Source organism: Centropristis striata, chromosome 17, assembly GCF_030273125.1.
Source record: "Centropristis striata isolate RG_2023a ecotype Rhode Island chromosome 17, C.striata_1.0, whole genome shotgun sequence".
Classification (NCBI taxonomy): Eukaryota; Metazoa; Chordata; class Actinopteri; order Perciformes; family Serranidae; genus Centropristis; species Centropristis striata.
This window is the reverse complement of record NC_081533.1, coordinates 2,524,791-2,550,703: the sequence shown is the minus strand read 5'-3', so window position 1 is coordinate 2,550,703 and position 25,913 is coordinate 2,524,791. Positions and strand designations below refer to the sequence as shown.

Sequence of the window (25,913 nt, the reverse complement as noted above, 5' to 3'; positions counted from 1 at the left end):
AACAATCTTATGATGCGGATATTAAAAAGAAAAAAGGCTACTAATAATGTTCTAACAACTTTTATTTTTTCTTAAAAACTACCACTCAGAGAAAAAGATTTCCTGCCTTAGTTTCACCACTAGGGTTTCTCTCCAGTGTGAACCCATTGGTGTTTTTTAAGGCTAGAACTCTGAGAAAAGGTTTTCCCACATTGGTCACACCAGTACGGTTTCTCTCCAGTGTGAACCCGTTGGTGTCTTTCAAGGTTAGAACTCCTAGAAAAGGTTTTCCCACATTGGTCACACCAGTACGGTTTCTCTCCAGTGTGAACCCGTTGGTGTCTTTCAAGGTGAGAACTCCGAGGATAGGTTTTTCCACATCGGTCACAGCCGTAAGGTCTCTCTCCAGAGTGGATGCGTTGATGCATTTTCAGGCTGTGTAGTCGACTGAAAGCATTCCCACATTGGTCACAGCCGTAGGGTTTCTCTCCAGTGTGGATGCGTTGATGACTTCTCAGGCTCTGTAGTTGACTGAAAGCATTCCCACACTGGTCACAGCTGTAAGGTTTCTCTCCAGTATGGATGCGTTGATGGTTTCTCAGGCTCTGTTTTTCATTGAAAGTCTTCCCACACTGGTCACAGCTGTAAGGTCTCTCTCCAGTATGGATGCGTTGATGGTTTCTCAGGCTCTGTTTTTCATTGAAAGTCTTCCCACATTGGTCACAGCTGTAAGGTCTCTCTCCAGTATGGATGCGGAGATGAACCTTTAAACCTCCAGCTGTTGAGTAGGTTTTGTCACAGAGCTGACAGTGGTGCCGTTTGAGTCTCTCTCTTCCTTCCTGTTTCAACAGACAGACAGAACGAGAGACATGGTGGTGAGATGCCATGGTGGAGTAAGCAATTTATAACCATAAATAATATTTAGAGCACGTCTGTACAACATAACCCTTAATGTTCAAGAGTGAACAGGTGTTACCACCTGCAGGGTTAGACTCCACACAGAAAATGTGTTTGTTATAGCAGTGGCAGAGTGAATTGTTGGCCATCGTCATCATCGTCTCAACTTCTGCTTTTTTCTCTTTCTCACTTCTAATCAAAAAACACCACAACAACGGTTGTTTCATATAAATAAACTTCAGGTCTGTCCCCGCCCATCATGACGTCTTCAAGTTGTGAAATACGTTAACCTGAGGTACTTTATTTTGAAAATATACCGGATGTTTTATTTTGTGTCTGTGCACGACTTCCTGTGCCGAACGATCTGCTCTGTGCTGAATTTATCACGTGGAGGGCTGGAAAATGACCAATCATAAGAGGCCCAGGGTCAGCCTTGGCCCCGCCCCCAATGTGTAAAAAGCCCTCGCTCCGCGCGAGCAGAGCTCCACCACTAGCGAGCACGGGGGAGAATCTGCTTCACTCGGTTGCTGAATATGTGCTCAAAGATCAAAAAAATGCGCGCGGCAGTTGAAATCTGCGCGCGTGAAACAAAATAAATGCGCGTGCAGATGTGTTATCGCTCGCGCAACTTTTGACTCAAATATGACGCCATACGGTAACGGAGATGACACAACTTGGTTATATTCCAACTAAAGCTGGAAATCTTGATTACACATTGAAACAAAGATATTTAAATCTCTCCATATTACTTCATGATGTCCCTGGAAAGTGGCTTTTGTCAGGTGTTTACAGATAAAGTTGGCAATATATAAAAAATATCTGCTATAAATATGTGCTTATTAGTAACACTTTATTTTGAAATTCACATTTCTGGTGGGCAAGCAGCGTTTTAACGTCGACTAAATTACTGCTGCCTTACAATGGACAACATGCATCAGTGCAATGCATTGTGGGAGCAGTGAGCCTCATTGTTCTCTGTGAGGATTCTCCTGAGGACTCATGAAACAACAACAGATGCTGCATCCCAAAGCCCTTAAGTTTCGCCTCCTCTATCCTCTGTCCTCGCTTGAACCGGAAGTTCTTTCGCGGGCGCCATCTTTAAGACCGTCCCAAAGCTCTTATTTGTGATCGGAGGATAGAGGATAGAGGATAGAGGAGGCATTTCGGAGGAGGCACAAGCGAGGATACACGAGAGAATCCTATGCGGAAGTCTTTTAACGGTGGCCCCGCCCCCTGACTTATTGAATAGACGCAGCAGCTGATCGGACTGATGTTATACATCAACATCGCTGTAGTTTGATACCGGAGTGAAGACAGATCACAGATTAAACTAAAGTGTGTCACCACAAGTTTTATATTTTATTTATATGATTCACCATGTAATTAAAATCTGTTTTATTGTGACTCTGAACAACAAAAACACCACAAACATATTTCTACATTTATAATAAATTAAGAGAAACATCGCTCTAGAAGATATTTTCCTTTTTCCTTTTTTTCCTTTTCGTGATCTGTTTTTTCCACCGTACAGATTTATTATGGATATTATTAAAGTAAAAAAAACAAAAACAGTAGAGAGTCTGAGAGTCTGTCAGCAAGAAACACTTTTACATTGTTTGTCATTTTCATCAGTACCACGAGAGGCTGATCATTACTGAGTGACATAATTTACATTTTACCTTCATCATCTAACCTAATAAAATATTGGCCGGTGTTCAGCGGACACAATCATGTTCTGGTATATTAAATAATTAATTTATCACCAGGATCGTCTACTACGACGGCGTATTAGGGCAATATACGAAATAAATAAATAAATAAATAAATAAATAGGAACCCAGGGGAGAGGGACCCAGCCACCATGGCATGATTAAAAACAGATAACATGAGGTGATGTTACGACATCACCACATTTCATTCCTTTCTACCTGCGGGATGTCTCTTCTTCTCCATCACTCGCTCTGTTTAAGGTGTTTTATCAGAGTGATCCGACTGTGATCTGACTGACGCTCCCCTCCTCCTCGCGTTCACACGGAGCGCTGTCTCTCTTTCAGACCTCCTCTGCTCCTTGTTGACAGTTACAGTGTAACGTTCGTCTAAACTTTTTTCACAGCAGCAGGTTTATTGTTCCCAGCCTTCATTCCTCACGGTCATCCTCATGTGATGCGTCTTTACGCTGCCATGGAGCCGGGTTTATGGAATCTTTATTCATCTTTTTGAAGTGTGTGTGTGTGTGTGTGTGTGTTTGTCTGTGTGTGTCTGTGTGTGTATGTGTGTGGCACCGGACGGACCCAGTGAGGCATGGACCAGTTTTACCCCCCCCCCATACTTGGCCCTAATAGTTGTCCTAATACAGCAGCAAATAATAATGAATAAATTATATAAAGGCATTCCCGTGCCCCTGAGCTGGACACAGTTCACAGTATAAATACACAATGGAGGTTTTTATTCATGTGCAGGTGTTTGTTAAACAGAGAAAACACTTATTATTATTATTATTATTATTATTATTATTATTATTATCATCAGTGCATGTCTCCAGCTGTTAAAGCGACTGACAGCTGATCCAGCTGTGATCTGCTGCCGCCGTCATTAGAAACGGACGTCGCTTCACGTGACGCTCCGGACGGAAGGACGTCCCATTTGTCTTAAATCGTTTCTCCTCTCCTCGCTTCCCGAGGAGACGCAAGACGCAAGTGAACGGCGCAAGTGAGGGACGCATAGATGCGAAATAAGGGCTTTGGCACGCAGCCAGAGTCTCATCAGGATGAAACCAGGGGCCCGTTGCACAAAAGTAGGATTAAGACCTCCAGGATAAGTGAGTGAGCTGGGCTCAAAGAATCCAAAACAACAGCGTCCAGGCTCAGTTGGTTGCACAAAGCCCAATCCAGGATGAGCAGACACGGATTCATCAAGCCAGGTGAAACCTATCCTGGATAAGTGCGCGCTCGCGGCTCCCTCAGATAGACCCCGCCACCGATCACAGATTCACTGATTCACCATGGCGAGTAGAGCGGCTCACTTTACCCCGTCGGAGGGAGAAATCCGGATGGAGGCATACGAGGAGGTGAAAGACATTATTAAAAAGAAATGCAACACCGCCACAGTGATAAAGCAAAGAGAAAACACGTGGCAAAGTATTGCTGACTGTCTGAATGCGTAAGTAAACACAACTACACACTCACCGCTCCGCTGAAACCTCACAATTACAATCCAAATAGTTAATTCACATCTCCAAAAACGCAGTTGTACTCTGATTATGAATGAGTTGAATTTTTAATTAAAATGGACTGTAGATATGACTGAAATTGTGTAAATATAACTCCACCAGACTGTATTATTCTTTGATAAATAGATGAGCTAATAAAAGTAATAACTTGTAAGTGAAAGTGTCAGTAAGTGACCCACGGTCACTTCCTGACTTCATTGGATTTCCTTTTGGAATAGATACATTTTCTCTTTTCTTATATTTAGGGTGTATGTGTCTTCATCTGTAAAAAAAAGATAAACAATAGCTACTAATAGGCAACAAATTGCACGCAATATTATTAAATAAATCTAACTACATTACAAGTTGAGTTAATTACTTAACAGGAAGTGCCTGTCAATTAAAAACGGACTAATTCTATTGTGTTGAATTCATTCAAAATTCTCTTGATTTAGAATTACATCCACATAAAGATTATATTTAATGTGATCAAAATAAGTAGATTCTATCTCAAACATTTTTATATTAAAGTTACTTCTTCAACAACTGCCTCAAAATCAAGGACACGTTTATATTTAATACACTTGATCAAATATATTAAGTAAAATGAAATGACTACAGAATAATTTATTACAGTGTCCTTCCCTGGCCACAGAAGACTCTGTGACATCACAGAGGAGTTCTATAGGATTGCAGGTCAGAAAATCTACAAATTACAGGACAACTGTTACCAGTCATAGTAGGATACTCATTACTTTGTGTTACAGGTTTCCCCAATGTCACTGGTGCACTGGACTGCACACACCTCAGCATAAGATCCCCCCCAGGGGCCCATGAGGTGGATTTTGTGAATAGGAAATCATTTCACAGCATTAATGTTCAGGTGAACATAACTTTTTGATATTGTCAATTGATGAACACTGTACATTGCTTGTGATGTGCATTGGTTGGTTTAATAGTCCTCATCTTATGATTTCAGATGGTCTGCTATGCTGACTGTCTGATCAACAGACATGGACTGAGCCAGGCAAAATGGCCTCAGTCCATGACTCCAGAGTCTTTGGGACCTCTGAAATCTCTATCACAAGGTGAGCCACACAACCATTAATAACCACTTGTTACATCATGGCTGTGTCAAGAATGTCACTCTGTTTGAGGTTGTAATGATGAGATTTTGTGTTAACAGGTATTGCCTTAAAGCTCACCAGTGCATAACAGAATTGTCTGGTGTGTTGCTGGGAGACAGGGGGTCTGCCTGCCAGCCTTTTCTCCTGACACCATTCACAGACCCCCAGGAAGCACAGCAGGCCTACAACCATGCCCATGCCAGGACCAGGCCCAGAGTTGAGATGACCTTTGGCCTCCTGAAGGCACACTTTCAGTGTCTTCACTGTCCTCCACAATGTGGCCTGCCTGAGGAAGGAGAGGGCCCCCAGCCATGGACTGGGACAATCCTGCAATCTTCCCTGATGACGACAGTGGTCGGCCAGTGAGGGACCAATATGTGTTAAATTATTTTAGTTAATATGCATGCTTTAAATTTAAGTTAAATATGTCCTGCAGTGGCAGAGGAATTTGTGTGTGTTTTTTTTTTTAATTGATTTGGCCTCTTATGATGATTGTGCTGTATACTGTGTGTACACAAGCTAGCAGGGAGGCTACTGCCTCATTCGTCTGTTCATTCGATGAGTATGGATTTGTCCTGCATTTATTTCAGTGTGCAGACATGCAGGGTGTATTATATTCAGACCTTCGAATGTGTATTTATCCTTGTGTTGTATAATATACTTTGATTCTGTGCTTTCTATCTTGAAGAGTCACTGTGACTTCAGTTTTGAAAGGAGCCGATGGTTTACCTGTTTTGATTTATCCTTATTCAATAAAGGAACATAATGTTACACTTTGTGTATATATTTATTTATATGGGATGTGTATTTTATACGACCGAGTTTTAGGGCCACACTGAGGAAGACAACAAAAGTCATACATTTATGAGACTGATTCTTTCTGCGGAAAAGATGTATTGTCTTGCATCTTTTTAAAGTCCTGATACTTCTTTTTTTAAGATAATTTTTTTGGTATTTTTCATGCTTTATTGAAAGTGACAGATAAAATCATGGCGGCGCCGGCCTTGCGTGCTCGAGCTGCCGGCTCTGCTGGTGCTCGAATAAAACCCGAGGTTTATAAAACAACTGATGGGAAAGTGATTGTGGAGGATGAGCTTCTACACTTCATCTCTGTCAAGATGAGAACAGTGCCACATGATGAAATTGTTTTGTTAGCCGCAAACAATTTCTCCTCCGATTGGATAGAAGAATCCAAGCGGCTTCTGTTCGAACTGTGCCCGACAACGCAACGTTGTGTTAAGCATAAAGGCGCACAGAAAGACGCGAACAATATTAAGGACTGCATGAGACTGCTGAATGAGCGTGGTGAGGACATCCCTAGGTTTGTTTCTTACCACCTGGATGAACTCCCACCTGTCGGCTTTGGCAGCATGGACGCATCGGCGCTACTCAGCAGGCTGGAGCGACTGAGCCAGGAAGTTTCCACTCTGAGAGAGGCGCTCGAAACTCAGGCAAGTGTGAGCATTAACCAGGGAGCGGCTACGGCGGCCCTGGATCGCCGGATGACGGACTTGGAGAGGAGCCATCGCCATGGATCGCCCTGTCGGGCCCATGGGGCTGGTGTTGCTTTATCGGGATCGCAGGAGAGTGAAGTGTTGGGGGCGGCGGAACATGCCCGGCGGCCATCGGGAGTGACGGCGAGCCCCAAACTTCTCTCACCAGCATGGAGTACTGGTGTGGACCAGAAAGGATGGCTGTTCCACAGCAGCAAGGTTCTCTAACTGGCCCTACAGCTGTGGGTGCATGGGAGCAGCAGCCAGGCGGGGACCAACCCAAATAAATGACAGCGATCAATATTGTGTCGTATAATGCGCGTGGACTGCGTGTTGGGCACAGTGCGTCTGACAAAGCGCGCCGCTTTGTAGTTGACAAACTTCTGGAGACTTGTGATGTACTGTGTGTCCAAGAGACCTTTTTACCTAAACAGGACCTAGAGAGACTAAACTCACTGCATCAAGACTTCTATGGGGCGGATGAATCCACTACTGACTTGAGCACCAGGATAATTCATGGTAGAATACCTGGTGGTGTTGCTGCGCTATGGCATAAAAAATATGACCAGCTAGTGAGAGTGGTTAGACTGGGTGTTGATTGGGCCATAGGGATTGAGCTCATGTATGGTGATAAAAACCTAATCATATTGAACATATACACACCATATGAGTGTTCTCTAAATGAGGATGAATATCTTAATAGACTGGCTTGTGTGATGTCCTTCATCCAAGATTATCCTTCTACTTGTATTTATATTGTGGGCGATATGAACGCAGATATTTCCGATGGCAGCTCTTCATTTGCCAAGCACCTAATGCAGTTCTGTTGTGATAGTGGCCTGATCCTCTCAAGTAAGGCGCTTCTGCCTGACAATAGCTACACCTACATTAGTGAGGCTTGGCACTAAACCTCATGGCTTGACCACTGCATCTGCACAGCTGATGCCCATGATTCTGTAGAGGCCATGAGGATTCATTATGAATTTGCCATTTCTGATCATGTGCCTTTTTCCCTTTGTGTAAATCTAGGCAACATACCCACTCTCTTGCCAGTAGATAGCAGTACACATGGGGGGAGAATTGATTGGTGTAACCTCACAGAGGAGGAACTTAATAAATACTATGCCCTGACTGACACCTTGCTGAGTAATATTGAACTACCAAAAGATGTTATTGCATGTTGCAATATCAACTGTAAGAGTCCCCAACATGCTACTGAACTATGCTCTCTGTATGACAATATTGTGAGATCCCTCCTTGTCTCATGCAGGCCTCTGTATAAGACCAAACCACACAAAGCCAAACCAGGCTGGAACGAGTATGTGGGAGAGCTTCATGCTGAGGCTAGGAGGGCTTTCAAGGTATGGGTTGAGTCAGGCAGACAAAAATATGGCCCCTTATTTGATTATAAGAAACAAGCACATGCAAGTTTTAAATATGCTCTACGCTTCATCAAGAGGAATGAAAATACAATGAGGTCTGACTCTCTTGCAAGGAAGCTACAAAACAATAGTCCTAATGATTTCTGGAAAGAAATTAAACAAATGAGTAATTGTAAAACTTCACTACCAACCAATATTGATGGTGTATGCGGCTCAGAGGAAATTTCTCAGTTATGGAGGAAACATTACAATGAGCTTTTCAACTGTGTCAAGAGTAACACCTTCACAGTGGGCAACATTGACACTAAAGAACATGTGTCCATCTCCTCACAAGAAGTATATAATGCAATTATGATGTTAAAAGACAATAAAGCATGTGGTATGGATAAGATATCAGCGGAGCATCTTAAACTTGCAAGCAGAAAACTCTGTCCCCTCATTGCCATGTGTTTTACGGGGTACGGGGTTTTTAGTTCATGGTATTTTACCAGATTCCATTTTATCTGTTCTATTAATGCCTATTATTAAAGACAAATCTGGGAAAATCAACAGTTCGGATAACTACCGGCCCATAGCCCTGGCCAGCATCTTATCCAAGGTTTTGGAGCGGACTATATTGAATAAGCTGGAACAGTTTATCCTGACTTCTGATAACCAGTTTGGTTTTAACATGGCACAGATACGTGCATTTTTGCTCTTAAAGAGATCTTAGATTTGTATAACAGACATAATACCACAATTTTTATGTGTTTTATTGATGCCTCTAAGGCCTTTGATCGGGTGAACCATGAAAAATGATTTCATAAGTTGCAAAATAGAGGGGTCCCCACATCTCTTATAAGAATCCTGGTTTTTTGGTATTCACATCAGTGTATGTATGTTAAATGGGGTGATTCTACATCTGCTCCTTTTAAAGTATGCAATGGAGTTAGGCAGGGGAGCATCCTATCTCCCTTCCTTTTTAATATTTACATGGACGAGCTATCCAACCAGCTAAATAGCTGCAGAACAGGATGTATGGTTGGTGACACCATTGTAAACCATCTGATGTATGCGGATGATCTGGTTATCCTGTGTCCATGTAGTGCTGGCCTCCAGCAGTTACTCAGAGTATGTTCGCAATATGGCTCTGACTTTGATACTAAATACAATGGTAAAAAGAGCAATATTATGATAGTCAGAAGCAAGGAAGACAATAAATTGTCATTTCCTGTCTTCTCTCTCTCAAAAACTGTCCTTAAAACATGTGAAGAGGTCAAATACTTAGGACATCATTTGACTGATGACCTGTCTGATGATAGGGACATTCAAAGACAGTGCCGCATGATGTATGCACATGCCAACATGTTGAAACGTAAATTCTGTATGTGCTCATTGTCTGTGAAGATCACTCTTTTTAAAACTTTCTGCACCCCAATGTATACTGCTCACTTGTGGCGGCACTACAAAAATAGCAGTATCCAGAGACTCAAGGTGGCATTTAATGATGGCTTGAGGATGCTGCTTAATGTACCAAGAGGGAGCAGTGCTAGCCAAATGTTTGTGAGTGCTGGTGTGTCCACATGTCCTGCTGTACTCAGGAACCTCATGTTCAGCTTCATGTGTAGACTTTCTCAGTCACCAAATAGCATCATTTCTGTGCTGGCAAACCCTGCCATGAGTACGGTCAGGCTCACCTCAAGGCTTTGGAAGCACTGGCGTTTTAGCCTATATGTAAATATTTGATATTGAATATCTGTCTGTCTCTCTATCCTTTTTGTTTCTGTCTTGGTGATTTTTTATTTTATTTTTTATCATTGTGTTTTATTCTATTGTTATATGGACCGCCCCTGTGTCCGAAATAAAGTGTTGATTGATTGAAAAAGGGAGTGACAGAGGGGAGGACATGCGGCAAAGGGAGCAGAGGCTGGATTCGAACCCTGCTCCACCGCAGCAAGGACTCAGCCTTAATGGTAACGTTCTGCCAGTGTGAGCCACCGGGACACCCAGAAGTCCTGATACTTGTGACAATGTGATGCTGGCTGATGTGCCAAAAGATGAAGTATCTCCTTGTTGGTGAAACCTATTCTGAAGTACAATTCCACAAAAAGCTCCACGGCCCTCATTTTAACAACTCTCCTCCTCTAAAACAAGTTAAATTAGTAATCTGTCATTTTATATGTAGCCTTATAGTCTATGGGAAACTGTAAATTATCTAATGATTGCAACATCATCTAAAATAATTAATTATCCAAAATGATTGAAATGAATGATCACAAACGTTTAAATAATGACAGTGGGTCTAGTTCTATGTGATAACAATGTGTAAAGGACAGTGAAATAACTATTGGTTTCCGTTTGTGGTGACTGCTGACTGAGATAAGGGATGAGATTAAATAGATCCTGGAACATAACCTGGTCTGGGGCAGGTTTGCGCCACAGACTAAATCTCCATGGTAATTTATACCATAACATATCCTACTGCCCCCTATCCTGCTTTTGTGCAACCGGATCATGGATAAGTTGAGCCAGGATAACCAACATATCCCGGCTTAATCCCTTATCCTAGTTTTGTGCAACAGGCCCCAGGAAACTCTAAATACTCAAAGATTGTTTCAGCATCAAGAAGAAACCTGCAGCGGTTCAAACTGATGATTTTACTCTTTATGGTTTCATTAATATTCACACATGTGTGTGTCTAAGTTCTGTCTGCACCAACTTACATTCACACAAACAAATCACCGTTTTTATCTGCAGGGAGCAGAGAAGAGTCTGATTCTGATAAAGTTACACAGAGAAGGAAAAGTTCAATAAACTACTTTTGATTTAACGGGAAAAGAAACTAAAGCTGGAGCTTTTTAGATCTGATTGATCTGAATCTGATCAGAACAGAGACCCCCCTCCCCCTCCCGAATACACAAAGAAGTGGCGGGAAAATATCGCGGAAAACAAAGTATTTAATGTGTCCCACTCATTTGTACATGAAGCCAGAAAACACGGAGACAACAGAATAAAGTCTGACCTGAACATCGGTGCTATCAGAGCCTGCTGCTGGTCTACTGGAGTCCTCCGGGTCCTGGATCTGCTCCATTCCGCTGTGTGCTGCCGGTCCTGGTCCTGGTTTCCGTTTGAAGAGGACTCTGTTGTGTTGCAGACTGACTCTATGCCCCGCCCCCCGCAGCTTCTCATTGGCTGAGCCATGAAACGCTGATCATCCAATCAGAGCAAACTATTTCTATTTAATGTTATTTTAACTCTTTGGAGGTTGGGGCTGTTTTCACACTATTTTTGGTAATTTTTTCAGCACAACCTCACCTATATGACCTGATCATTTTTTCATTTTGACTTACTGGATCAACATTTTGAAGACACACAAAAACACACACAAAAAAACTAATAAATACACCAAAAAAACCCACACAAATATACTTTTTTTTTCTTTTACAAAAGACATAAAAAGACAGAAAACACACCGAAAACATGTATGTTTTTTTTTTTTTTTTTACAAGAAAAACACAAAAAAATGAAAAAAAAAAACATGTACAAAAACACACGTAAAAACACACAAAAATCACAAAAAAACCTTAAACATAAAAGAATACATGAAATCAATATATTTATCAATAATAAAATGCTGAATGTACACTGCAGAAATTGGACATAGAAACTTGTGGAAAAGCCAAAACTTTAGAGTTCAGCTGACAGCAGGGAAACATGCTGCTGAACGTTTTAGGTTCTGACGTCATGAAGAAGTCGTGCTCCGGCGCTTTTGGTGGATCCAGAGGGTTAACTCTAATGTAAAAGTGTTTCTACATTCCTTAATTATTAATATCATCATTATTATTACTGTATTTCTGGGCGTCCAGGTGGCTCACACTGGTAGATTGCTTACCATTAAGGCTGGGTCCTTGCTGCGGTGGAGCCGGGTTCGAATCCGGCCTGAGCTCCCTTTGCCGCATGTCTTCCCCTCTATCACCTGCTTTCTATCTATCACTTTCAATAAAAAAGCAAAAATGCCAAAAAAAATAATCTTGAAAAAATAAAAATTATTACTGTATTTCGAAACCTTTATTTCAATACTAATATAAAGCCTAATATAATATCCAAATATAATATATAATAATATCACCTTTGAAATATTTCTAAAACACGATCTATGCTAACTTTTAAAGACACAGAGACCATTTTACATGCTTTTATCTCATCACGCTTGGATTACTGCAACAGCCTTTTTACCTGCCTGAAGCAAAAATCCATTCATAGACTCCAGATTGTCCAGAATTCAGCTGTTTTAGTTTTAATTTGGTTGTGATTTTTTTGTTTTCAAATTCAGTTAGTTTTAGTTAATTTTTAGAGTTAGTTTGGTAGTTTTAGTTTAGTTTTTATTAGTTTTAGTGTTAGTTTTAGTTTTTTTGTAGTGTGCTATGTGTTTGGTACCAGATTCAAAGAGGTCATAATACATTTTGCCTTTATTTCCTTTGGCTTATCCATCTTAGCCCCAATAGAGTTATTAACTCTTGCAGTTCTGGGTGTATTGAATTTTGGTTTGAGTATAGACATCACAGTCTAAATAAACATATTTACCAATGTGTTGCATGTTCTAATAGAAACACTGAATTATGTATGAAAAAAGTTGACAAAGACGTAAACGAAGGACATTTTCAATGTAATTTAGTTACTTTTGTAACCACACAATAGATTTTCAGTAAGTGATTATGTTATTTTAAAACTCTTCATTATAAAGAGTGAAGGATAGGGTCATTTAGCTTAGCTTAGCTGTAACTGTGTTAAAACTATTATTTGTTAAAACTTCAGTGACTTTGCAGAAGAGCTGTTCAACAAACATTTAAGGCTCCCTTCCTCTATTGAGCTGCAGGTCAAGAGAGCACATCGTGTCCTCATACTGAACCTTTCCACTAAACCAGTCAGAACTAGATCAGGGTTCAGCTGTTTCACTAAATGAAATACGGTGGGTTCTGCTCATTTTCTAGAAGAAAATAAACATCTAAAAAAAATCAGGCTTATAGAGCTTCATGCTCCAAATGTCACTGTGTGATTGTTAAATTCAATATATAGAAGCATTTTTTAGTGTACAGACTGTTATTTCAATGTATTCCATTAAATTAATGTGTTTTTAGATATATTTCTTGGCATGTTTGATCATTTTGAAAGTTGATGATGATGGTGTGAAAAAGAGTTGGGAGAAAATTGATATGAAAACATAATTCAACGTGTTAATGAGGCTTAATTTTATTTTTAACCAGTACATGATGATATTGGTATAATACACAAAAATAATGCTTTAAACATGCATGAGATGCTGTTTCTTCTCCTCTCTTGGTTCATTAATTCAGGACAAAGAACAATTTGAGGGATGATGTGGTTTCCAGCTGGACATTTTCCGTTTAATTCAACTGTAAACATGTTCAGTTCAGCATCAAAAGATTCACATAAAACATTGAGCCTATCCCAAAGAGTTTCCTACCTGTGACAGTGAGGGAGTCACAGGAGGCTTTAAGAGAACAGACCAACACCAGGAACTTTAGTCAGACAGCACAATGAGCAAACTGTTTTTATTGAAGGCTTAAAACAATCTTATGATGTGGATATTAAAAAGAAAAAAGGCTACTAATAATGCTCTAACAACTTTTATTTTTTCTAAAAAACTACCACTCAGAGACAAAGTTTTCCTTCCTTTGTCTCACCACTAGGGTTTCTCTCCAGTGTGAACCCGTTGGTGAGTTTTAAGGTTAGAACTCTGAGAAAAGGTTTTCCCACATTGGTCACACCAGTACGGCTTCTCTCCAGTGTGAACCCGTTGGTGTCTTTTAAGGTGAGAACTCCGAGAAAAGGTTTTCCCACATTGGTCACACCAGTACGGCTTCTCTCCAGTGTGGATGCGTCGGTGGTATTCAAGGCTAACACTGTGAGAAAAAGTTTTTCCACATTGGTCACAGCTGTAAGGTTTCTCTCCAGTATGGATGCGTTGATGACTTGTCAGGCTGTTTAGTCGACTGAAAGCATTCCCACACTGGTCACAGCTGTAAGGTTTCTCTCCAGTATGGATGCGTTGATGATTTTTCAGGCTCTGTAGTAGACTGAAAGCATTCCCACATTGGTCGCAGCTGTATGGTCTCTCTCCAGTATGGATGCGTTGATGTATTCTCAGGTTCTGTATGTCATTGAAAGTATTCCCACACTGGTCACAGCTGTATGGTCTCTCTCCAGTATGGATACGTTGATGATATCTCAGGTTGTGTTTTTTATTGAAAGCATTCCCACATTGGTCACAGCTGTAAGGTCTCTCTCCAGTATGGATGCGGAGATGAACCTTTAAACTTCCAGCTGTTGAGTAGGTTTTGTCACAGAGCTGACAGTGGTGCCGTTTGAGTCTCTCTCTTCCTTCCTGTTTCAACAGACAGACAGAAAGAAAGAGAGACACGGTGGTGAGATGCCATGGTGGAGTAAGCGATTTATAACCATAAATAATATTTAGAGCACGTCTGTACAACATAACCCTTTATGTTCAACAGTGAACAGGTGTTACCACCTGCAGGGTTAGACTCCACACAGAAAATGTGTTTGTTATAGCAGTGGCAGAGTGAATTGTTGGCCATCGTCATCATCGTCTCAACTTCTGCTTTTTTCTCTTTCTCACTTCTAGGAATAAAACACCACTTTTAATGAGGTAATAACTAATTTCATACACTTATTCATTGATATAATTTGAAGCTGTATACTTTGAAATAGGAAGGGAAACCCTGTCGGCACAATGGTTACTTTCACGCACCGCCACAGAATAGAGACCGACCACAACAAAATGATTGTTTTTTTTCCCTCTCTAGGGGATTAAAAAAAACTGTAATGTCTGTAACGTTAGCCTACGCACAGAAAACACCACATTCACATCAATAAATAAATAAATGTTTTACAATGAACCGGGCCAGTCGGCGCGGCCAAGAGCTCCAGGCTACTAGCTTCCACTAGTTAACGAGGACGACACCAGCTGCGGGGCGCTAAATCGTTAATACACGGGAAGTGTATCCTCAGTGGTAGCTGGAATCTGTACACGGGTTGTGCCAAATGAAGAAATTCCTCTCTGAGTATAAAGGGCAACTTAATTGATATGTAATTAATATATAACTGTTAGGATGATATGACACGGACAACTGCCACACTGACTTGTACCTGAGGACCTGACGGAGTTGTATACATAATAGTTTCCAATAATATCATTCTAATCCATCACTTATATCATGTTAAATGCTTCACATGGAATTGAATGTTAATTGCCTGCTGCTTGTTTAACTTGTTTTTTTAGAGCTTACATTAATGCAGTTTGTGCTGGCAGATTGTCTTGTGATTTCTGAAAATGTCATCTTAAGTGAAAATTATCACTCTAACTTTCGGTAGAGACTCAGGTAGAATAAAGGAAACGACACACAAACAAAAGACGGCACATTTGACGTTGGAGTGTGTGAGGATCTGGAGTTGAGAATTAAAGACTACAAACACAAAGACAAAAACAAGAAACGACAACAGAAAAGGGATTTGGAACTGAAAATCCTAAAATTATTCAAAACAGAAGGTGTGCGTTACAGGAAAAATCTGAGAGAGGCCATAGTGGAATCTAAGAATAACACAAAACGGTTCTCATTCCCTTTTGCACAGAAAATAGACAGGTCACAGAACAGCAATGAAGTTGCAGGAACATATCCATCGCTGGCAGGCGTCATACATTTTGACGGACAATTTGGGTACAGCTTAGAGGAGCCGAATAACCAACAACCACGGGGTAATCAGTCAAGCAACAGAGATCAAACAAGCGACAACCACACACACAACAGCCCTAAAAGGTCAGCAGAGAGCCCAAATGCAACAGAACATTCTCCAGTCAGACGCGCAGACACAATGACATCAGACATTAATTTGGCCACAAACAGAGAGCAACCACAACGCAGTGAGACTACATTTACAACACAAACACGAGTGACACCAATGAGAAATCAGACCTGGCTGCCGAGTCATTGCAGCTCCACCAGACGCAGGGAACAAGTACAGACAAGGCCTATACTAGACTGTTTTACAGACAGGCGGGAGAGTATGGGGAAGCCAGGGAATCAATCACAATCATATTGGGGTGAATTAGATCCAACAAATGTGGATAAAGAGAGACAGGTGAACAGGACTACAATACAAGAGTTAGAGGAGGAGATAGATAAAACACATGGCGATGTGTGTGTGAGACAGGAAATGGATCAGGAAAGGGAGGAGCCAGCACAGCAGAGAGGACACAGAGCTGATAAATCAAAATATCGGCTGGTTCACGACCTGAGAGCTGTAAATGAGGCCATAGAGGATTGGCCAGTTGATGTACCAAACCCTCACACACTTTAGACTAATGTGCCGCCGTTGTAGAAAATCTTTCAAGAAAAACAACTGACGACCAGGTCGATTTGAATAGCAGCCTTGTGCGGGATTTATTTAGCAAGTATCAAAAAACAGATTCAGATGCCAAAGGTGTCAGACGAATCCAAAAGTCAGATCAACACTGAGAGACAACACCCAGTTTCTCTCTTTTTACTTTGCAGGTTGGTGTGTCATTGTTTCTGTGTCACTAAGGTCCAACGTCCTGTCATTTCCTGTTATGAAAAACACTTGATATAAGAGCACACTTGGGATTTCCCAAATCCGAGCTGTTCATATCTCAATCAAGCAGAAGTTTCCTGTAAAGAGACTGTGACTGTTGGTCAGATTTCTGTGTGTTTATCAAAACATATTTGATGCATATTTAAACTGCTATATGTCAGATATTTTAATACATCTTCAAATTAATTCTACGACATATCCACCCTTTAATGGAGATATCCATTAGCAACATCTACAGAAGTTAATTTGGAAGATGTGTGTTTCTAAATAAACATGGGACCTCTAAGGAGATTTAAAAATTAAACAGGAAACATCAGGCAGGTTTGGCTAGTGAGTTTTTCCTTTTGGGTGTTGGGACTTTCCTAGGTCAAACTAAACTAGGTCAGAGCCACACACACACACACACACACACACACACACACACACACAGAACCGGACACACACACAGAACCGGACACACACACACACACACACACACACACACACACACAACAGAAGCCAACTCCCCAACCTGATTTCATTGGCCAGAATGAGGAAGTGAAGACTACATTAAAACCAAGGCCGCCTCCTACCAGGAAAAAGTATCCCCCGAGGGAAAAGAATGAGAGAAAGGAAATAACAACCCAACTGAGATCACCAAGACAACCCCGAGAGTAGATTACTGCCATTGGCTAACGACTCCCATGACAACACAAACAAATCAGAAACAGGAAATAACTGTCCCACCCAGTATAACAAAGGCAGCTTATTGGCAGTGGCCACCACGTCCAGTGACAAGGCCTCCACCACATAAGAAAAAGACACTAAAGACAACTATGGTAACTACAACAGAGGAAGATTTGGACTATTACGACACATATGATGACAACCCGGGATTAGAGCGGGTTTGGAATCAATACTCCCGAGGATCACAATAAATAAAAATGTTATCTGAATGAATTATGTGTATTACAACCAACAGAGATTCATTAATTACAAAAGTGAAATTCTGAAGGCAATCGGTGAGCAGTTGCATGCAACCAGTATAATGGCAATATAGTGGCAAAACAGACAGGTGTTAGAATGGATATTAGCAGAAAAGGGAGGTGTCTGTAAAAGGTTTGGTAAATACTGTTGCACATTTATTCCTAATAACACAGCACCTGATGGATCTTTTACTAAAGCCATGGAAAAATTACAAAATCTAACAACAGAAGTAAATGAGAATGCTGCTCAGGGTGGCCTGTCTCTGGACTGGCTGGACCAACATTTAGGAAAAATTGGAGCCATATTGGCTAAAACAGCAATCATGACTGTAATAGTTCTAATTGTGATTCTCTTTCTGTTGTGTTGCATCACACCTATCCTGAGGAGTTATGGCCTGGGACTGCTGGAGAGCCAGACACTGTTCTTATCTTATGTATCTTATCTAAGGTTCATATTCCATATTATAAGAAAAACTATAAATATTCATATATACACAGATAAACAGATACTGCTTAACATATTCTCACACATATACACATCATATGATTTTTGCTCAATTATCCTTGTGTTTGTTTTCCATATACACTGGTTCACATATAAGCATAGAAACACACATTTACATCTTCATGTGATTTTACCTTTGTGATGGTTTTCAGTTATCTTTGCATTTGTTTTTTAGTTGCAAGTGTGTTTGTCCGAAGTATAGCTTTTGTGTTAAAGCAACATCATCATATGTCTAATATAAACGTATTATCATTAGTATAATCAGTCAGCATATACATTTGTTTTTCAGAAATTTTCATTTTTGTGTTCATTATATTGCTGGAGTAGTGTTGAATCATTAATTAACCACACAAATATAGAGAATATGTAATCAGTTAGGCATGTAAAGATATCATATTCATTTTCCGTGTCTTACCATGTTAGAAAATACACATATCATGTTTGTTGTTTTAAACCATAACAGTAGATTACACACGTATATATTCTGTTTGTCCTCATAGGAAGAGATAAATAGTAGCAGGAGTTGTATAACCAGGTAACATGTATCATCCATGATATGTATTGATGATGATTGATTTGTGATAGACTCTGAATGTAAACATATAATGGTCAGTTATCAGCCTCAGTGATTGTGAGGTGATTGAACACTGTGGGACATAACAGGGAATTACAGGACATTGAACTTTAGCTACACAGAAAAAATGACGCACGAACCTTCAAACTAAAAAGAGAAACACAGGGTGTTGTCTCTCTCAGTGTTGTTCTGCTCTTTGGATTTCTCTGTCACCTTTGGCATCTGTATCTGGTTTTGATACATGAAATAAATCCCACACAAGGCTGCAATTCTAATCTTCCTGGTCGTCAAGTTATTTTCTTTAAAGATTTTCTATGACATAAGCCTCATTGTTCTCTGTGAGGATTCTCCTGAGGACTCATGAAACAACAACAGAGTCTCATCAGGATGAAACCAGGAAACACTAAATACTCAAAGATTGTTTCAGCATCAAGAAGAAACCTGCAGCGGTTCAAACTGATGATTTGACTCTTTATGGTTTCATTAATATTCACACATGTATGTGTCTAAGTTCTGTCTGCACCAACTTACATTCAAACAAACAAATCACCGTTTTTATCTGCAGGGAGCAGAGAAGAGTCTGATTCTGATAAAGTTACACAGAGAAGGAAAAGTTCAATAAACTACTTTTGATTTAACGAGAAAAGAAACTAAACCTGGAGCTTTTTAGAGCTGATCGATCGCGGAAAACAAAGTATTTAATGTGTCCCACTCATTTGTACATGAAGCCAGAAAACACGGAGACAACAGAATAAAGTCTGACCTGAACATCGGTGCTATCAGAGCCTGCTGCTGGTCTACTGGAGTCCTCCGGGTCCTGGTTCTGCTCCATTCCGCTGTGTGCTGCCGGTCCTGGTCCTGGTTTCCGTCTGAAGAGGACTCTGTTGTGTTGCTGGGTGACTCTATGCCCCGCCCCCCGCAGCTTCTCATTGGCTGAGCCATGAACGCTGATCATCCAATCAGAGCAAACTATTTATATTTAATGTTCTTTTAACCCTTTGGAGTTTGGGCTGTTTTGACACTATTTTTGGCTATTTTTTTCAGCACAACCTCACCTATATGACATGGTCATTATTTCATTTTGACTTACTGGATAAACATTTTGAAAACACACATAAAACACACAAAATATATATATATATTTATAAAACACATGAAAAACACAAAAATTACAAAAACACACTAATTAAAAAAACGCACAAAAATACACAAAGAAAATCACAAAAAAACTTAAACATAAAATATTACATGAAATGAATATATATCAATAATAAAATACTGAATGCACACTGCAGAATTTGAAAATAACCACAAATTATGGGAAATAACACTTTACACTAGGTCGAGGTGTTTTTTTTTTTTTTTACCATTGCTGAAAAAGGGTTGATGCATTAAATTGGACATGGAAACTTGTGGAAAAGCTAAAACTTTAGAGAAAAGCTTTAGTTTTTCTGTAATGGGCTATGTGTTGGGTGGCAGATTCAAAGAGGTAATAATACATTGTGACTTTAAGTCCTTTGCTTTATCCATCTTAGCCCCAATAAAGTTATTAAATCTTACAGTTCTAGGTGTATTGAATTTTGGTTTGAGTATAGACATCCCAGTCTCAATAAACATATTTACCAATGTGTTGCATGTTCTAATAGAAACACTGAATTATGTACAAAAAAAGTTGACAAAGATGTTAACGAAGGACATTTTCACTATAATTTTAGTTAGTTTTGTAACCACTCAAGACAGTTTCTGTTAGTTATTAAACATTTTTAAAAAATCAGGTTTATAGAGCTTCATGCTCCAAATGTCACTGTGTGGTTATCAAATTCAATATATAGAAGCATTATTTAGTGTGCAGAGTGTTTTTTGAATGTCTTCCATTAAATTAATGTGTTTTTAGATGTATTTGTATGGCATGTTTGATTATTTTAGCCTATTCTTTCAGCTGCAAGATGATGGTGAGAAACAGAGTTGGGAGAAAATTGACATAAAAACATAATTCAACGTGTTGATGAGACTTCATTTTATTTTTAATCAGTACATGTTGATATTGGTATAAAAACACGCAAATAATGCTTTAGACATGTATGAGCTGCTGTTTCATCTCCTCTCTTGGTTCATTAATTCACGACAAAGAACAATTTGAGGGATGATGTGGTTTCCAGCTGGACATTTTCCGTAAAAATGTTCCGTATAGTATTCAAAGTTTCACATAAAACATTGAGCCTATCCCAAAGAGTTTCCTACCTGTGACAGTGAGGGAGTCGCAGGAGGCTTTAAGAGAACAGACCAACACCAGGAACTTTAATCCGACTGCACAATGAGCAATCTGTTTTCATTGAAGACTTAAAACAATCTTTTGATGTGGATATTAAAAAGAAAAAGGCTACTAATAATGCTCTAACAACTTTTATTTTTTCAAAAAAACTACCACTCAGAGAAAAAGTTTTCCTGCCTTCGTCTCACCACTAGGGTTTCTCTCCAGTGTGAACCCGTTGGTGAGTTTTAAGGTGAGAACTCCGAGAAAAGGTTTTCCCACATTGGTCACACCAGTACGGCTTCTCTCCAGTGTGAATGCGTCGGTGGTCTTCAAGGTGACTACTGTGAGCAAAGGTTTTTCCACATCGGTCACAGCCGTAGGGTTTCTCTCCAGAGTGGATGCGTTGATGATCTCTCAGGCTCTCTAGTCGGCTGAAAGCATTCCCACAATGGTCACAGCTGTAAGGTTTCTCTCCAGTATGGATGCGTTGATGACTTCTCAGGCTCTGTAGTCGGCTGAAAGCATTCCCACAATGGTCACAGCTGTAAGGTTTCTCTCCAGTATGGATGCGTTGATGTTGTCTCAGGCTCTGTTTCTCATTGAAAATATTCCCACATTGGTCACAGCTGTAAGGTCTCTCTCCAGTATGGATGCGGAGATGAACCTTTAAACTTCCAGCTGTTGAGTAGGTTTTGTCACAGAGCTGACAGTGGTGCCGTTTGAGTCTCTCTCTTCCTTCCTGTTTCAACAGACAGACAGAAAGAGAGACACGGTGGTGAGATGCCATGGTGGAGTAAGCGATTTATAACCATAAATAATATTTAGAGCACGTCTGTACAACATAACCCTTAATGTTCAAGAGTGAACAGGTGTTACCACCTGCAGGGTTAGACTCCACACAGAAAATGTGTTTGTTATAGCAGTGGCAGAGTGAATTGTTGGCCATCGCCATCATCGTCTCAACTTCTGCTTTTTTCTCTTTTTCACTTCTAGAAATAAAACACCACTTTTGACTTTTCACTTGACTCTCAACGGAGGCGGTCGCACTCTTTTTCTCTCTCCCTCCCCCTGTGTTTTTCCCTGCTTCGCTCCTCTCGTCTCGTCTTGCCTGCTGTCTTACTGTTTGGAAGACTCTCTCTACACTGCTCTCAAAAACAAAAAACATGGATCTGATCAGCTGATCTCTCAACTGGATCAAACCGGAGACCAGCAGGGACATTTTTACCATCGACAGGATTAGTAGCAGAAATCGCTGCCACTTTCACCCACAGCCCAAATTCCAATCTTATCTGGCTTCCCCAAACAACAGCCTTGGCTTGAAGGCCGTTGCTAATCTCCCCTGCTGAGGAATGTAGCAGCGGGAAAATATCGCGGAAAACAAAGTATTTAATGTGTCCCACTCATTTGTACATGAAGCCAGAAAACACGGAGACAACAGAATAAAGTCTGACCTGAACATCGGTGCTATCAGAGCCTGCTGCTGGTCTACTGGAGTCCTCCGGGTCCTGGTTCTGCTCCATTCCGCTGTGTGCTGCCGGTCCTGGTCCTGGTTTCCGTCTGAAGAGGACTCTGTTGTGTTGCTGGGTGACTCTATGCCCCGCCCCCCGCAGCTTCTCATTGGCTGAGCCATGAAACGCTGATCATCCAATCAGAGCAAACTATTTCTATTTCATGGACTTTTAACCCTTTGGAGTTTGGGGCTATTTTGACACTATTTTTTGCAATTTTTTTCAGCACAACCTCACCTATATGACCTGATCATTATTTCATTTTGACTTACTGGATCAACATTTTGAAAACAAACAAACACACACACACACACAAAAACTAATAAATACACCAAAAAAAACACACAAATATACTTTTTTAATATATATTTTTTTTTTACAAAAGACACAAAACACACCGAAAACACGTATGTTTTTGTTTTTTTACAAGAAACACACAAAAAATAATATCACCTTCGAAATATTTCTAAAATACGATCTATGCTAACTTTTAAAGACACAGAGACCATTTTACATGCTTTTATCTCATCACGCTTGGATTACTGCAACAGCCTTTTTACCTGCCTGAAGCAAAAATCCATTTGGCTTATTCATCTTAGCCCTAATAAAGTTATTAACTCTTACAGTTCTAGGTGTATTGAATTTTGTTTTGAGTATAGACATCACAGTCTAAATAAACATATTTATCAATGTGTTGCATGTTCTCATAGAAACACTGAATAATGTATAAAAAAAACAAAGACGTAAACGAAGGACATTTTCACTATAATTTAATTAGTTTTAGTTTGTTTTGTAACCACACAAGACAGTTTCTGTTAGTTATTGTTGTTGTTTTTTAAAAACTCTTGTTTTTATTTTTACTTCAGTTAATGAAAATTTTTTTTCAACTCTAGTTTTCATTATTTCGTTAGTTGTCGTTAACTATAATAACCTTGGAACAACCTGCCTGAGGAAATCAGGTCGGCTGAGTCAGTGATCTCTTTTAAATCTCTTCTTAAAACAGACTTTTATCAGAGAGCCTTTCCTGGTTTGACCTGAACTTTACCTTCCCTTGAACTGTCTTTTAACTGCACAGAACTATGTCATCCTCTAACATTATCTTTATTTTTTGTTTCATGTCTGTTTATAACTTGTGTTTGTAAAGAACTTTGTCAAATGCGTTTTGAAAAGTTGTTGTTTTTGTTATGATGATGATGATTTAATGATAAATTATGTTTTTTGTCAAGACAGAGAACATGTTTTACACATATTGTCACAACAGCCACATGTTACACTGCTGCATTCAGGGATACACACACTAGTGAAGGATAGGGTCATTTAGCTTAGCTTAGCTGTAAGTGTGTTGAAATTATTATTTGTTAAAACTTCAGTGACTTTGCAGAAGAGCTGTTCAACAAACATTTAAGGCTCCCTTCCTCTATTGAGCTGCAGGTCAAGAGAGCACATCGTGTCCTCATACTGAACCTTTCCACTAAACCAGTCAGAACTAGATCAGGGTTCAGCTGTTTCACTAAATGAAATACGGTGGGTTCTGCTCATTTTCTAGAAGAAAATAAACATCTAAAAAAATCAGGTTTATAGAGCTTCATGCTCCAAATGTCACTGTGTGATTATTAAATTCAATATAAAGAAGCATTATTTAGTGTGCAGACTGTTTTTTCAATGTATTTCATTAAATTAATGTGTTTTTAGATGTATTTTATGGCATGTTTGATCATCATCATCTTTGATCATTTCAAAGATGATGATGGTGTGAAACAGAGTTGGGAGAAAATTGATATAAAAACATAATTCAACGTGTTAATGAGACTTAATTTTATTTTTAACCAGTACATGATAATATTGGTATAATACACAAAAAATGCTTTAGACATGCATGAGCTGGTGTTCCATCTCCTCTCTTAGTTCATTAATTCAGGACAAAGAACAATTTGAGGGATGATGTGGTTTCCAGCTGGACATTTTCCATTTAATTCAACGGTAAAAATGTTCAGTTCAGCATCAAAAGTTTCACATAAAACATTGAGCCTATCCCAAAGAGTTTCCTACCTGTGACAGTGAGGGAGTTGCAGGAGGCTTTAAGAGAACAGAGCAACACCAGGAACTTTAATCCGACTGCACAATGAGCAATCTGTTTTTATTGAAGGCATAAGACAATCTTATGATGTGGATATCAAAAAGAAAAAAGGCTACTAATAATACTCTAACAACTTTTATTTTTTCTAAAAAACTACCACTCAGAGAAAAAGTTTTCCTGCCTCAGTCTCACCACTGGGGTTTCTCTCCAGTGTGAACCCGTTGGTGAGTTTTAAGGTGAGAACTCTGAGAAAAGGTTTTCCCACATTGGTCACACCAGTACGGCTTCTCTCCAGTGTGGATGCGTCGGTGGTATTCAAGGCTGTTACTGTGAGAAAAAGTTTTTCCACATTGGTCACAGCTGTAAGGTTTCTCTCCAGTATGGATGCGTTGATGACTTCTCAGGCTGTTTAGTCGACTGAAAGCATTCCCACACTGGTCACAGCTGTGAGGTTTCTCTCCAGTATGGATGCGGTGATGTTGTCTTAGGCCTTGTAAGCAGGAGAAAGTCTTCCCACATTGGTCACAGCTGTGAGGTTTCTCTCCGGTATGGATGCGTTGATGATCTCTCAGGCTCTGTAGTAGACTGAAAGCATTCCCACATTGGTCACAGCTGTAAGGTCTCTCTCCAGTGTGGATGCGTTGATGACTTCTCAGGCTCTGTACTAGACTGAAAGCATGCCCACATTGGTCACAGCTGTAAGGTTTCTCTCCAGTGTGGATGCGTTGATGTTTTCTCAGGCTCTGTTTTCCATTAAAAGTCTTCCCACATTGGTCACAGCTGTAAGGTCTCTCTCCAGTATGGATGCGGAGATGAACCTTTAAACCTCCAGCTGTTGAGTAGGTTTTGTCACAGAGCTGACAGTGGTGCCGTTTGAGTCTCTCTCTTCCTTCCTGTTTCAACAGACAGACAGAAAGAGAGACACGGTGGTGAGATGCCATGGTGGAGTAAGCGATTTATAACCATAAATAATATTTAGAGCACGTCTGTACAACATAACCCTTAATGTTCAAGTGTGAACAGGTGTTACCACCTGCAGGGTTAGACTCCACACAGAAAACGTGTTTGTTATAGCAGTGGCAGAGTGAATTGTTGGCCATCGTCATCATCGTCTCAACTTCTGCTTTTTGCTCTTTCTCCCTTCTAGAAATAAAACACGACTTTTGATGAGGTAATAACTAATTCCATATACTTATTCATTGATATAATTTGAAGCTGTATACTTTGAAATAGGAAGGGAAACCCTGTCGGCACAATTGTTACCTTCAAGTCAGTAGAGCCTGGTTAATATCCATAAATATGTATATATATATATA

General features: G+C 40.0%; 1 pseudogene; it reads right to left on the bottom strand.

The window, feature by feature from the left end:
* The window catches only part of LOC131989473 (zinc finger protein 721-like), a 56,115-nt pseudogene that overhangs the window by 19,361 nt on the left and 10,841 nt on the right, over positions 1 to 25,913 (bottom strand).